Raw genomic sequence first — 15,018 nt, 5'->3', positions numbered from 1 at the left:
AAATTACAGACTTCCATAATTGGGTTCGACCAGGCCGGTGCCAGGTCTGAGAAAATGTGAGGGGGAGCCACATCTAGCGCGAGCCTGACTTAGTGTGTACCAGCAAAGCATGCACTTGCTCATAGGTGATAGCTGAGAAGGTTTCTAAACTGGGGGAGAGAACATCTCCCGGGGAAGATGTTCTCTCTTCTGGTTCAAACGTTTTATACATTTTATCGATCTTCTGTTTAAAATATTTGGCTAGATTGTCACATAGCCCCTGCGTGGGAGGGAGGGAGGAGTTGTTGGCTCTGGGATTAGTGAACTCCTTGAGAATCTTAAAAAGCTCTTTAGAGGAGTTATTTGCTTCAGCAATTTGCATACCCAGATGCGATCTCATGGCTATATTACAATTCCTTAGATATGTTCTATGTGCTAATTTATATGCCAGTTTATCCACGCAACTCGGGCTCCGTTTCCCCTCTGCACCCGATGGATGCTGCTGATGCGGGGTGTTGCCGGTCCCAACCAATATCGCTTCCCACCTGGAACAGTACCTCGACTCTTGAAATAACTAGAATATACCATGCACAAAGAAGTGAATCAGAGACTTCATGCTACAACACTAATTCAACACCACAAAGTGAAACGGATTCCTCGTGGACTAAGGATTTCTCTGAAATCGATGCTTTTTAAATTCATTAAGAATTTATGTCAAGGTGGTACTCAATACTTGATACATGTTCTTTGGATCTTGTTCTTTTAATAATTGAAGAACCCTCACAAATGTTGAAAGATTTAGCAGCAGAAATCTATGATCTAAAATCAGAGCTGGAAACAAGGATAGAAAGTGAGACATGATCCAAAACTCTGAATGACATCAATGAGAAATTGGGTAATCATGCAAGAGAGATACACGAAGGTAAGCTTCGTAAGTTCAAATGAGATACCATAGATTGCAAGTTGGATGAGGTCTACACATGGGCTGATGCCTATGCACAATGACGGGTGTTCAATAAAACAAATGCATAAAGTGTAGCCTGTTGGCATATGTATGAATATATAATAACTTAGGTTTATAATATATTTATTGTTTCAGTCTCTCTGAATTCAGCAACCACTGCATCTGCTAATGCAATACTGAATACTGGAGCTAACATCAAGTAAGGACTGTGGAATATGCTGGGAGTAGTAGTCCGACACAATTCACATTCAGGGGTGGTCGTGGAACAGGGAGAGGAGATTCTTTTAAAGTGTTGCAATTATGGCACCGAATTGCGATTTTCACTAACAGGTATTTCAGCTTTTCACACCTTTCACTTCTTTGTAGGCCTGCGTTTTCTTCTCTTTTCTTCTGAATTTTTCATTCAGGTTACAATCATGATTTTGACAGTTTTATTATGATTCGAGATGATGACGCTGTTATTTGTGTGACACAGATTTATGGTACAATTTTTAGGTCTCGCACATGGCGACGCAGTCGCCAGCGAGATCTATTGTTACCGTCTTGCCTGCCAAGTGGTATAGACCGGGGCACGCGCCGATTTGGGGTCTGTGTACGCGCCCGTGAACACGCGCATGTGCACATCTCCCTTCCGTCATCGCAAGCTTCACTCTGTCTTGTTTAGGGATAAGTGCGCATTAATATTATACAAAGTAAAGTGACTAAGGTTATATGAAGCAGAGCAATAAAGAGTTAAAGGGCCCTGTCACAGCATCATAACAGAAGGTTAGTTAGGTTTCGGCACTACCTCTAAAGCTAATCTTCTAGTGCAGTGAGAATATTAGCACAATCCGGGGATGCAGTACTTTCTATGGTTTTAGAGTTCTCTCTATATATAAATGAATACCTTGTAGAAAAAAGGTTTCTCCGCTTATCTTGCATTTATGGACAACACATTACCACCTTGTTTGACTGGGTAAATGGGCTTGTTTGACATTCATTGTTACCACTTTACATAGCCAGTAAAACTGTTTTGTTTTTTTCAAATCGGCGGAAAGGGTAGAAATATGTGGTAACCCGGACACTGCACTTTTTTCCAAAAAAAGGTGCGTGAAAAAGACGTCCCACTCTATCGATCGATGCTTCATGTGCTTTTTTTCAAACATGGCTTTATCTAAGTTATATCTAAGTTATATCCAAGTACTATGTGCTCAAACTTTATTCAGCTTGGAAAACCACAAGTGATTCAACAAAAAACGTTATGGTATTTTAAGAACCATTCACCTTTGCACAACTGTTACATCGACAGAACTCACGCATTTTGATGATTTACGGAAAGAAAGCTGAACACTGGAGAATGGCACTCTTTCCAGTAAATTCTTGCCACTGTAACAGATATAAGACTTTGGGGGGGCTGGAGTAGAGAAGCGCCAGTTGTAAAAATACAGGGTTCGCGGCATAAGCCTGGGCTACTATTAGACTCCAAACAGTTTATAAAAAGCAGAAATTAAAATAATCCAGAATCCTACCCCAGCACTTGTAGTTTACACCGCGGAGAGCCCAGGACGCTGCAGAGGACGTTTACTGCTTCCTTGTCGAAGGCATTTTCACCCAGCCTGTGATAATGGCATGAAATTAATGAGTTAGTTTATAAATCCAAAGTGATGGCGTTGCAGGCTGTCTTTTGTGCTTTGAAGGAACACAGCTCTCCCGCCCACTCCCACTGCCATGCTTTTGTTCATCTCCCATTGATGCGCGCGCGCCTACTCCCACGGGGCGCCGTGCACCGCCTGCTCGCCGGGCGCGTGGCGCAGCAGGACAGATCACACAGCTTTCCCTCGAACGCCAACAGGGAGCGTGAAGGGCACTATTTGAGATGGGCCTTCCTATTAGAAACGTGAACCGAGAACTTATCTCTGTTTACCAACAGACTATACTGGGAATCAGTCTTTACCATCTTCTAGTACAGTGTGAAAAATAAGCTTTTCTCGAATTTAAACCAGAGTTATTTTATGCTGCCTGTTTATAAATACTGCAATATGAGAAAGAGTGCAAACACAATACAGGAATAGCTAATGGCAGGCAGTGCTTTGCACAGAAAAATAGCAAAATAAACAGTATCTTTAATATTTTTGGAACAACATGTGAAAGTACATCTTAACATTCTAAGGATATATAGAGCGGACATTAAAAATATATAAGACGGCGATGATGATAAACGTACAATAACACAATAAGTGTCAATGGAAACACGGTCGTACTTTGAGAATGATTAAATCGGTGATAGCAATTAGCTGCCAGTAAAGAACGACTGTTGCCAATACATTTCGCTTGAATGCGTGAATGCATGCAAACTGCATTTGCGCAAACCTGTATTTCCATAAGTTACCACATTAAAGTCAGACCTGCTGGCTTTGACAACACAACGCAAGATGTAATGTAATGTAAATTATAGTTTATATAGCGCATAAATCACCCTAAGGTCTCAGAGCGCTAGCAGGTCCACGGAACAGAAAAGGTGGAAGGTTGTTAGAAGAGCCAGGTTTTCAGTTTTTTACCAAATCTCAAGTGGTTTGATTCTGTCCTGAGACAGAAAGGGAGGGAATTCCAGGCCTCAGGAGCAGTTTTACTAAAGGCCCTGTCTCCATTTCTGACAGTACGGACTTTGGGAACCGTCAGGAATAGCTGGTCAGAGGATCTGAGAGTTCGGGCACTGCTGTAGAGTTTAAGTTTGTTTTCCAGATATAATGGTCCTTGGCCATGGGTGGATTTATGAACTAGACAGAATTTAATGCGCTTTTTAACCGGAAGCCAATGAAGGCTTTTAAGGCAAGGCAGAGAGGGTGTTCGGGGCGGAAGGTTGAGGACCAATCTGGCCGCGGTATTTTGTAGCACCTGGAGTTTTGCCAAGAGATTTTCATTGATAGAAGCTAGCAGAGAGTTCCCATAATCGATGCGGCTTATGATGAGACCTTGAACTAAAGGCATACGGGAGGACAGGGGAATCCATTTGAAAATTTTCTTTAAGCTTCTCATGACTCCAAAGCAGGTGCCAGCAACTTTATTAACATGTTCAGCCATGGTCAACTTGTTGTCCACTGTGATCCCTAAGTTCCTGACTGACTCCTTGGGAGAGGGGCACACACCAAGGGCAGTTGGCCACCAATCTTCTGACCAGATCCTGTCTGCCTTACCAAAAAGTACAATCTCTGTTTTACTAGCCTTTAGCATCAAAAAGTTGCTAGACATCCAATCATTTATTTCAAGTATGCATTTTTGGAATCTTAGTTTAGTCTCAGCAGGATCTGGACCAGTGGTGACCAATAGCTGTGTGTCGTCCGCGTATGATACAGTTCCGAAGCCATGCGCTCGGATTACTTTAGCCAAAGGGGCCACATATAAATTAAAAAGCGTAGGGCTCAATATTGATCCCTGCAGTACGCCTTTATCATTAACTTGATAGTCCGAGGAATATTTTCCCACTTGGACCCTAGAGCACCTGTTGGTCAGATAACTTGTAAGCCAACGCAGTGCGGGGCCCACGACACCGATCTCTGCAAGACGTTCTATCAGAACGTGATGCGGGATGGTGTCGAAGGCCACCGACAAATCAAGCAGGACCTGTATAGCCGACTGCCCTGCATCCAGTATCATCCTAGTATTGTCTATTATTTCAAGCAAAGCAGTCTCAGTACTGTGAAACGCCCTAAAACCGGATTGGGTGGAATCCAGGAGCTTATTCGTCTCCATATAAGAGCCTAATTGCTTGTTTATCAAGGATTCTATAATCTTTCCAAAAAGTGGCAAGAGGGAAATGGGCCTATAATTTGAAAGTTGATTAACGTCAGCTGAGGGCTTTTTCAAGATCGGTCTAATTGTGGCCTCCTTCCAATGCTGAGGCACTGATGCATGGAACAGAGAGAGATTCAAAATTGTTGTTAATACAGGAATTATGGCCGGGGCAATTTTTAGTAGCATCTGAGAGAACGCTGGGTCATTTGGAGAGCCTGACTTTATCTTATGTAGAGCAATGTCTATATCGGTTTCCGAGAAAGGTTGGAATTCTCTGAGAACACTGTCTGGAATATCACAATCCTTATTCAGTTTTCCCTAGTGAAGATGTTGTCTGGATAGGAGGGATGGGTTGGGAAAAGGATTTGTGTATGTCATTAATTTTATCGTTAAAATGGGAGGATATGGAATTGACCCATTCTTGGGAAACCATGGGGGTGGGCTGCCGGTGGGTGAGTGAATTCATGGACTATTTTAAATAATTCTTTCTGTGAGTTGTCTGCCTGGTGGATCCTGTGACCCCAATAGTCTTTTTTGGCTTTTGCTATTTCTGTCATGTATGTTCTGTGAATGTGTTTATATTATTGTTTGTCTAAACAATTTTTAGTTTTTCGCCATTTCCTTTCGGCTGACCTGACGGCAAGTTTTATTTCTTCCAGGCTCGGAGTGAACCAGGGAGAGACTATGGAGATAGTTTTAGATTCCTTCATAGGTGCAATTACATCTAAGGCCAGAGAGATTGCAGCTTCGAGGTCTATTGCTGCTTTATTTGGATCGGTGTTCATAGTGATGGAAGAGGGAACAAATGGGCAGCGAAGGAGTCCAGATTAATCTTATTCCACGATCTACTCAGTCGTACTTCTTTACTGCATTCGGTTTTGGTCGGGGTCCCTGTGATGTGGAATTTGATCACATAATGGTCTGACCAGAGACCTGGAAAGACCTGGCTGATTCCTATCCTAGGCGAGTTTGTACCCACTAGATCTAATGAATGGCCAGCCCTATGGGTGGGCCCTGTCTCTAGTAAGTTTAGGCCTAGGGAGTTAATACTAGAGGTAAGGTCACTGGTGTGTGGGTTAAGGCTTTGTTCCATATGGTAGTTGAAGTCTCCGAGCAAAATAAACTTGTCTGAGGCAAGAACATGAGGCGCTATGGCTTCTATGAGTTTATCAACGAAGTGAGTTCTCACACCTGGGGGTCTGTAAACAAGAGCAACCCTGAATGTATCTTTGTTTCCAATTGTTATAGTAGTGATGGACATTTCCCCCCATTTTTCAAGATGGGAATCGAGTGCATGGACGTTAATGTGAGATTTATAAATAAATGCAGTGCCCCCCCTATTTTGCCGATACGGTCGAGTCTGAATATTTTATAATTCTCCAGTAATGCTATCAGGATGTCTGGAGACGAAGATTCCTGTAACCAGGTTTCGGTGACAAAAAGTAAATCTGGCTTTTCCTTATCAAGTAACGACCATACTTCTAGGGCGTGTTTGGGTAGAGACCGGGCATTACAGTATAGACAGGTGAGTGTGGCCAAGAATGGAGGAACAACTTTGTTGTTCGACTGTACTGCAGGATGTTGGGTTTCCGTAGGACCGGGAGCTGTGTTTAAAGCGTAGAGCTCTTACTAGTATATTGGATTTGGGCCATCATGTGTCTAAGAAAAAAGGCTTATGTGCTTACACGGCAGAAAATTTTAAGAGTGTAAACAGGGCATAAAATAGACAAGGTACCTGGCGGCTGGCAGCAACCCGGCTCGGACGGGCGCAGACGGGCTTGCCTTTGGCGCGCTGCTGCGCGCGTTCGCTCTGCGCACTGGCTCTTATTCAGCAAGTGGGCGGGACCGCGGCAAGGGGGCAAAGAGTCTGGAGCGCTAACCCTAAGCTCCAGGAAGTGAGTGGATTAGCTGGTACGGTGTTTTAACCCCTCCGCCCAATCGGCACACGCCGTGACGGACCAGGGGGACACCGGAGATGCTGAGAGAGTGCAGAGCAAGATTTTAAAAAACAGTCTTGTACAAAGTAGCAAAGTAAGATTCTCTTTTTAAAAAATACAGTCTTGTGCAAAATAGCGAGTATATTTCTAAAAACAAAGGACACTCTGGCAGAGCCTGCCCGACCTGATCATCGCTATAAGATGTGCTTAAAACAGCTGGACTGTGGGCCCTTATGCATTGTGTGTCTGTGTGTTCTTGTGTATGTTATCATTTGTGCTCATATATGTGTGACTTGCACACAATTCCTGATTGAAACATTAAACAAACATTTGCAATGCAATAGGTCTCGCATTTACACTAGTTTATGCTATTGGCATTGCAAATGATAATGCTTTTTATTTATGTTTTGGTTTTAACCCCTTCAATGCTGATGACAGAGCGGTTCCGTCATCAGCATCGGTTGGGCTGTGCTGATGACGGAACCGCTCCGTCATCAGTACAGCCCTGGGGGGGAGCGCTGGCGCTCCCCCCCTGGGGCATCGATCGTTGTCTTTTATGCAGGAGTGGCAGCGGAAGACTTTCCGCTGCCACCCCCTGGCCCCCCCCACGCTTCCTGGTGACGTCAGCGCGCACAGCGCGCGCCGACGTCATCAGGAAGCGCTGGACGCGCTGGAATCCATTTCTTTCCAGCGCGTCCAGGACAAAGGTTGGTGTTTGGCTCTCCGGTGGGGCGGGGGGCCGTTTTTCGGTGCCTTGAGGCATCGGGGGGGAGGAAACTGTGTTTCCTCTCCCCTGATGTCCCAATTCAGGGCATTTCTGGTGCACGATTGCGCACAGCGTCGCTATCGTGCACCAGGAATGCCCCACTAGACACCAGGGATTGTTTTTGGTGAAATTAAACTGTGCAGGAAGCGACCCCTTGGGCAAGGGTCGCTTCCTTTTGGGGCCAATTCATTTTTCAGACTTTTCTGCCCCCCCTGGGGTAGATCGGCCGTTTCTTTGGCCGATCTGCACCCGGGGGGGGGGGCAGAAAAGCCCACTAGACATCAGGGATTAGATTGTAATTGTAAAGGAAGCGACCCCTTGGGGAAGGGTCGCTTCCTAGTGGCCCTTATTTTTTTTTTAGACTTTTCTGCCCCCCCTGGGGGCAGATCGGCCGTTTATTGGGCCGCATCTGGACCCAGGGGGGTAGAAAAGCCCACTAGACACCAGGGATTTTATTATATTTATAAAGGAAGCAACCCCTAGGGCAAGGGTCGCTTCCAGGGGGCATTATAAATATTGTAGACTGTTCTGCCCCCCTGGGGGCAGATCGGCTGTTTTTTTTACCGTTTCTGGACCCGGGGGGATAGAAAAGCCCACTAGACTCCAGGTTTTTTTTTTTTATAGGGAGCGACCCCTTGGCCAAGGGTTGCTTCCTTGGGCCCTTTTGTTTTCAAAAGTATGTTCTGCCGTGTCTTTATTTGGTCTCTCTGCCCTCCCTAGGGTTGCTTCCAGGGGGCCCACGTTTATAATGATTTATATTCTGCCCCCCTTAGGGACAGACACCCCATTTGTGACATACCCTGTGACATAGCCTGTTGTAATGTGTGTTGTTTTTGTTTCTTCTAATGTGTATTGTTTTTTTTTCTCTTTAGATTGTTGCAGTGTGCGGTTCCGTTACTGGTGGTTCTGTTGTTCTGCTGTTTCTGTAGTTGCATGTGTTTGATAAGAGACCTGTTTTTTGTTCCATTGTAATGTAATTGTTTATTTTGCAAAGTGTGTAGTAATACGAGTATGTTTGGTTTCTGTTTTTTGTGATTGTAAAACATGTTTTGCATTTGTTTTTGATGTGTAATTCTGTAGATGTAAGTTTTTTTTTCTTCTTTCTAGTGGGATATTGTTGCCTATTTGCTGTGTCTTTGCAGAGTAGGTGCTGGTGAGTGTAGTTGTCTCTTGTAAGTGAATTGTATATTTTTTCTAAATATAGATATTTGTGATAAAGGCTTACATTTTTTATCTTACTTTGCACAGTGTTGGGGTTGTTGAGTTGTTTGTGCAGACTCCTTTATTTGTAAGGATAATGGCTAGCCGCCGGATTACTGCTCAGCAAGTTGTTGGAATGCTTTTTGATTCTTCCTCTGACCATGATCCAGAGACTGACTCTGATTCTGAGCCAGAGGTGGGAGGTGAAGATTCAGGTAGTGAGTTTTCTCTACACATGGCTTCATCTGATGATGAAGACACTCTGAGTGCTGATGAAGCTACTTTTGGTGTGGATGAAGCGCCTGTGGTTGCGGAGGACATTGCTGTGCCAATAGTGCGGCAAGAGACATCTGGGCTGCAGCCTGGGGCTGCTAGACTTCCAGTTGGTGTAGTGAGACAAGAGGCAGCTGGGCGGCAGCCTGCGGCTGCAAGACTTGACGTTGAAAGTTCTGACCTCTGGGTTGCACCAGGCATGGTGCTGCCAGCATTGCCTGAATTTACTGGTGTTCCAGGGTGTAGGGTGAACACTGAAAACTTTTTGCCTATTGATTTTTTCAAGTTGTTTATGGATGATGTGTTTTTGGCAGAGATTGTAGAGCAGACTAATTTGTATGATGAACATTTTTTGAGGGTGAACAGTGCCAGCCTTAAGCCCCACGCTAGAGTTACCCGGTGAACTCCCACAAATTTGGAGGAGATGAAAAAGTTTTTGGGTTTAACTTTTTTGAATGGCTTGCTTAGGAAACCATCAATGGCTTCATATTGGTCTACTAGTCCCTTGATGGCAACAGCTATATTTCCGGCAGTCATGAGTCGTGATAGGTATTTGCTTCTGCTTCGGATGATGCATTTTGTTGACAATAGTCTTGCTTTGCCACGAGATCACCCTGATTGTGACCGTCTTTTCAAGATTCGGCCTGTCATTGATCATTTTGTTGATCTATTTCCTGAGATCTTTTATCCTGGGAAAGAAATTGCAGTGGATGAGTCTTTGCTGTTGTTCAAGGGCCGCTTGGTATTTCGGCAATACATTCCTAGTAAGAGGGCACGCTATGGAATTAAGCTTTATATGCTGTGTGACAGTGAAACTGGATATGTCTCTAATTTCAGGGTGTACACTGGTAAGGAATCCAGGATTAACCCCCCTGGTTGTCCATCGACTTTTGGAGTGACTGAGAAAATTGTGTGGGAACTTGGTCGTGGATTTTTTAACAAAGGCCATCATTTGTATGTCGATAACTTCTACACTGGTGTGCGGTTGTTCAGGGAATTGGCCAAAGTGGACACTTGCTTGTGGCACAATCCGCTCAAACCGTAAAGGTTTCCCAAAAGAACTTGTTTGTCGAAAGCTTGCACGGGGACAGTGCAGTGCATTGCGTTGTGAGGAGCTTCTAGCTGTGAAGTTTTCAGACAGGAGAGATGTCTACATGTTGACTACAATACATGATGAAAGCACTGAACCAGTGACTGTTTGGGGTCAAGTTGCAGAAGCGCGCAAACCTGTGTGCATAATGGACTATAATAGGCACATGGGTGGTGTTGACAGAGTAGATCAGAGGTTGGAACCGTATGCTGCTCTTCGTAAGGCTTACATTGGGTACAAGAAGTTGGCTATCCATCTTTTCCACTTGGCAACCTTTAATGCTTTTGTTGTGTTCCAGAAATCTTGTCCCCAGTCAAAGATGACTTTTGTAAAGTTTTAGGAGTCTGTAATAGGCAGCCTTGTTTTAGTGGAACAGGCAAGTGTTCCTAGAGTTGGAGTGGTGGAGGATGTTGCCAGATTGAAAGATCGCCACTTTCCTGATCAAATTCCTCCTACAACTTCAAAAGACTTTCCCAGTCGGAGATGTAGAGTCTGTTGGCGAAGAGGTTTGCAGAAGGAGGTTCGTATGTACTGCCCCGACTGCCCTTCAAACCCCGGGCTGTGTGTACCTGCTTGTTTTAGATTGTACCACACGCAAAATAATTTTTGGGAGCATCCATGAGTGGTAAAGTGAACTGGTTGGTCTTTATTCTTTAAAACTTATTGTTCAGTTTCAAAATTGCCATTTGTGTAGTCTTTTTAGATTTAGTTGTTGAGTTAGTAGATTTGTATCAATTTGCAATTTGTTTTTGTTTCTCTTTTATTTAAAAAAAAAACTAAAGTATGATGTTGGTTTGCGTGTAGTGTCCATTGTCTGACGGTGTGTATGGTTTTGCGCTTGGCTGCCGGTGTCTGTGGACTGGTGCTTGTCTGGCGGTGTCTGTGGACTGGTGCTTGGCTGGCAGTGTGCGTGGTCTGGTCTTTGGTTGGCGGTGTGCGTGCTCTTGCGCTTGCCTTGTGTTGTGTTTGGATTTGTCCTTGGCTGGTGGTGTGCGTGGAGTGGCGCTTGGCTGGTGGTGTGTGTGGAGTGGTGCTTGGCTGGTGGTGTGCTTGGAGTGATACTTGGCTGTCTGTGCACGGAGTGGTGCTTGGCTGGCGGTGTGTTTTGGAGTGGCGCTTGGCTGGATGGGGTGCGTGGAGTGGTACTTGGCTGTCTGTGCACGGAGTGGTGCTTGGCTGGTGTGTTTGTAGAGTGGCGCTTGGCTGGTGGTGTGTGTGGAGTGGCGCTTGGCTGGTGGTGTGCGTGGAGTGGTACTTGGCTGTCTGTGCACGGAGTGGTGCTTGGCTGGTGGTGTGTGTGGAGTGGCGCTTGGCTGGATGGTGTGCGTGGAGTGGTACTTGGCTGGTGGTGTGCGTGGAGTGGTACTTGGCTGTCTGTGCACGGAGTGGTGCTTGGCTGGCGGTGTGTGTAGAGTGGCGCTTGGCTTGCGGTGTGCGTGGAGTGGTGCTTGGCTGGTGGTGTGTGTGGAGTGGTACTTGGCTGTCGGTGCGCGCTGAGTGGTGTTTGGCTGGCGGTGTGCATGGTCTGGTGCTTGGATGGTGGTGAGGGTGGACTGGCGCTCGGCTGGCGGTGTGTGAGTAGTTACTTTCTGTTGGTCACTACACACACTGCTAGTTGAGTGACACTCCACGCAGTCCATCATTTTGTGTAGTTGCAGTGTCAGAAATGTGGGCGTGTGAAAGTGATGGGCCCTTGAATGGCGCTGTCTGCTGGTGTGAGTGTTGAAATGTGATGGGTCCACGGCTGGCGGTGTGAATATTTTGTATGTGTCACACGTACGAAAGGTGTATGAATGGCCTGTAAAGAGGTTGGTGCCTTGACGTGGCTTTACAGCTCACGAGCTGTGAGTCAGTGGTTCAGTTTATCATACTTTCAATTATACGCAGTGTATTTCATTTTTGTGAAATTACTTGCGAATACAATTGTATGTACTGAATCATCACTCACCCTCGTGCCAAATCCAACCAGTATGTGTGTGTGCTTGCGGATTAGATGGCTGTGCAGTAATATTGTCTTTTTTCTCTTTCTGCAGTAGGGTGTACCTTGTCCCTTATTGTGATTGTTGTAATGTGTTGCTTTTCCTTCCGGATGGTGTCAATGGTCTGGTTTGTATCAGGTATGAAAGGTGCGTGAATGGCCTGTAAAACGGTTGGTGCCTTGTCGTGGCTTTACAGCTCACGAGTTGCGAGTCACTGGTTCGGTTTTTATGCATTTATTTATTGACAGAGCATTTCATTTTTTTGAAATATCTTGTTAATAAAATTTTATGTACTAAACTATCACTCGCCCTCGTGCCAAATCCAACCTGTATGTGTGTGTCTTTGAGGAATAGATAGCCGTGCTTGAATGTTTGACTTTTGAGTAACTCTGTTAAGGTGTACATTGTAGCTATAAATAACTTACTAAATTTAGATGTTATTGTTAAACCATGGGAGTATATGGTCATGTCTTTCTGGTGAATTCTATTGTTGTTTTTTATCCACAATCTCCTGCAAACTTGAAATTGTCTGTCACAATTTCCATGCAATATTGTCCCAAGAATCGCACGCTCTCAAATTGAAAACTTAATTCATTCTAAACAATTTGGTTTTGCAAGGGGGTTCCCATGAGTTTTTGGCCCGGGGCTTGGCGGGCATCTTTGGAAACTACCAAACCCAAACAGTTCTGAAAACTAGACACCCAGGGGAGTCCAGGGAGGTATGGCATGCGTGGGTCCCCCAATGTTTTCCTACCCAGAAATCCCTGCAAACCTTAAATTTAGGTTAAAAAAAACACTTTTCCATACATTTTTGGGTGGCATCTCCCTGCCGGCACAAATGTCCTACCACCCAGCGTTCCTCTTGATCTCCCGAGTAAAATGATACCTCACTTGTGTGGGTGGGCCAAAGGCCTGTGACTAAGGTGGGGTGCTTAATTTGTCAAACCTAAATACTACATTTTTTTAAAATTCATTTTTAGCCTGTTCTGCTTTGGGGCACCCACACAAGTGAGGTGTCATTTTACTCGGGAGAACAAGGGGAACGCTGGGTGGTAGGACATTTTTGCCGGCACGGAGATCTCACGCAAAAAAGTTTGGAAAAGTGATTTTTTTTACCTAATTTTAAGGTTTGCAAGGAATTCTGGGTAGGAAAACATTGGGGGACCCACGCATGCCATACCTCCCTGGACTCCCCCGGGTGTCTAGTTTTCAGAACTGTTTGGGTTTGGTAGTTTCCAAAGATGGCCGCCGAGCCCCAGGCCAAAAACTCAGGTGCCCCCCCCCCCAAAAAAAATCAAGGTAGTTTTGCTATAGGGTATTTTAAATTCTCCACCGTACGATTTGGACCTTTTCTTGTTGCAGCTACCATGCCTATCCACGCAAGTGAGGTACCATTTTTATCGGGAGACCTGGGGGAACGCTGGGTGGGTGGAAATTTGTTGATCCACGCAGATTCCAGAACTTTCCACCACAGAAATGTGAGGAACATTTGTTTTTTTTTTCAATTTCTTAGCTTTGCAAGGGATACTGGGTAACAGAACCTGGTGGTAGGCAGTTGAGTCACCCCATCCTGAATTCCCCTGGGTGTCTAGTTTTCAAAAATGTATAGGTTTGCTAGGTTTCCCTAGGTGCCGGCAGAGCTAGGGTTCAAAAACAAAAGGTAGTCTCTTTGCCCAAAAAGGGCACAATTTCACTGCGAAATTGAGGTGCGACCACGTTGCATTTTGCGCTGTTTCCTGTCGCAGGCACTAGGCAGACCCAGGCAAGTGAGGTACCATTTTTTTCAGGAGACCCGGGAAAACGCTGGGTGGGTGGAAATTTGTTGATCCACGAAGATTCCAGAACTTTCCACCACAGAAATGTGAGGAAAATGCGGTTTTTTTTGACAATTTCTTAGCTTTGCAAGGGATTCTGGGTAACAGAACCTAGTGGTAGGCAGTCGAGTCACCCCATCCTGAATTCCCCTAGGTGTCTAGTTTTAAAAAATGTATAGGTTTGCTAGGTTTCCCTAGGTGCCGGCAGAGCTAGGGTTCAAAAACTACAGCTAGGCACTTTGCCATAAAAGGGTCAATTTTTAACTGCAAAATTGAGGTGTGACCACGTTGCATTTTGCGCCGTTTCCTGTCGCAGGCACAAGGCCGACCCACACAAGTGAGGTACCGTTTTTATCGGGAGACTTAGGGTAATTCAGATTTGTAAATCAACTGTTATTACCAATTGAGTTTTCATGCATTTCTCCCTTCCCAATGAAAGACATTGTGTAAAAAAAAAATCTTTTTCAAAAATGACCAATAATTCTCATGCTAGTATGAGTATTCACAATTTTGAAAATGTGCAATTATATACTGTTTCTATACTCTATAATTTGTACCCAATTTAGAAATACATAGGTGTCTTTCATACAGATTTTTCCATGTATACATTTTCCAAGAAACAGTGCTCTATACCCAGTAAATAAAAAAATACCATTGCAAGTTGCTGCTCAGTTTTTGGATCTGGGTTCGTCGGGTTCTTGGTGAAACTACAAGTCCTATATATCCCCACAACCAGGAAGGTCTAACGGATGTAACGGTATATTGCTTTCCAAGAGCTGTCAAAATTACAAGAAGTTATAGGTGAAAACGTTGAGACGAGGCTGTTTTTTTCAACAAATTTTCAATTATTCCAATATTTAACTGTTAGTTTCTATAAAGAAACCTTCATGGATTTAGACAAATGACCCCTTTCTGAATTTAGAATTTCGTCTACTTTTCGAAAATGTATAGCTTTCCAGGATCCATTATTGCTTTCAAACTCATTTCTACCATTAACTGGAAGGAGGTGGAAAGCTCTAAAAATAGCAAAAATAGGCTATGTCCAAGAAAAATGCCACACCTGTGTGAAAAATGTTGGTTCTCTGACAAAAGACTGTCATTCCCTAAAAGCTGAGAAAATGGAGATTTCAGCCCCACAAACCCTTTTTTGATACCATTTGCAGGGAAAAACCCAGAGGCTTTCATTTGCAGCCCGTTTTTCCCATTTTTCTGAAAAAAACAAAAATGTCACTGAATTTTGGTTAA

General features: G+C 44.4%; 1 protein-coding gene across 8 annotated transcripts in view; it reads left to right on the top strand.

The window, feature by feature from the left end:
- Positions 1-15,018, top strand: part of LOC144822215 (uncharacterized) — a 512,171-nt gene that overhangs the window by 452,009 nt on the left and 45,144 nt on the right. The window lies entirely within an intron of this gene.

Source organism: Lissotriton helveticus, chromosome 3_1, assembly GCF_964261635.1.
Source record: "Lissotriton helveticus chromosome 3_1, aLisHel1.1, whole genome shotgun sequence".
NCBI lineage: Eukaryota > Metazoa > Chordata > Amphibia > Caudata > Salamandridae > Lissotriton > Lissotriton helveticus.
Note: the sequence above shows the minus strand (reverse complement) of the source record. Positions and strands in the feature narration are given on the sequence as shown.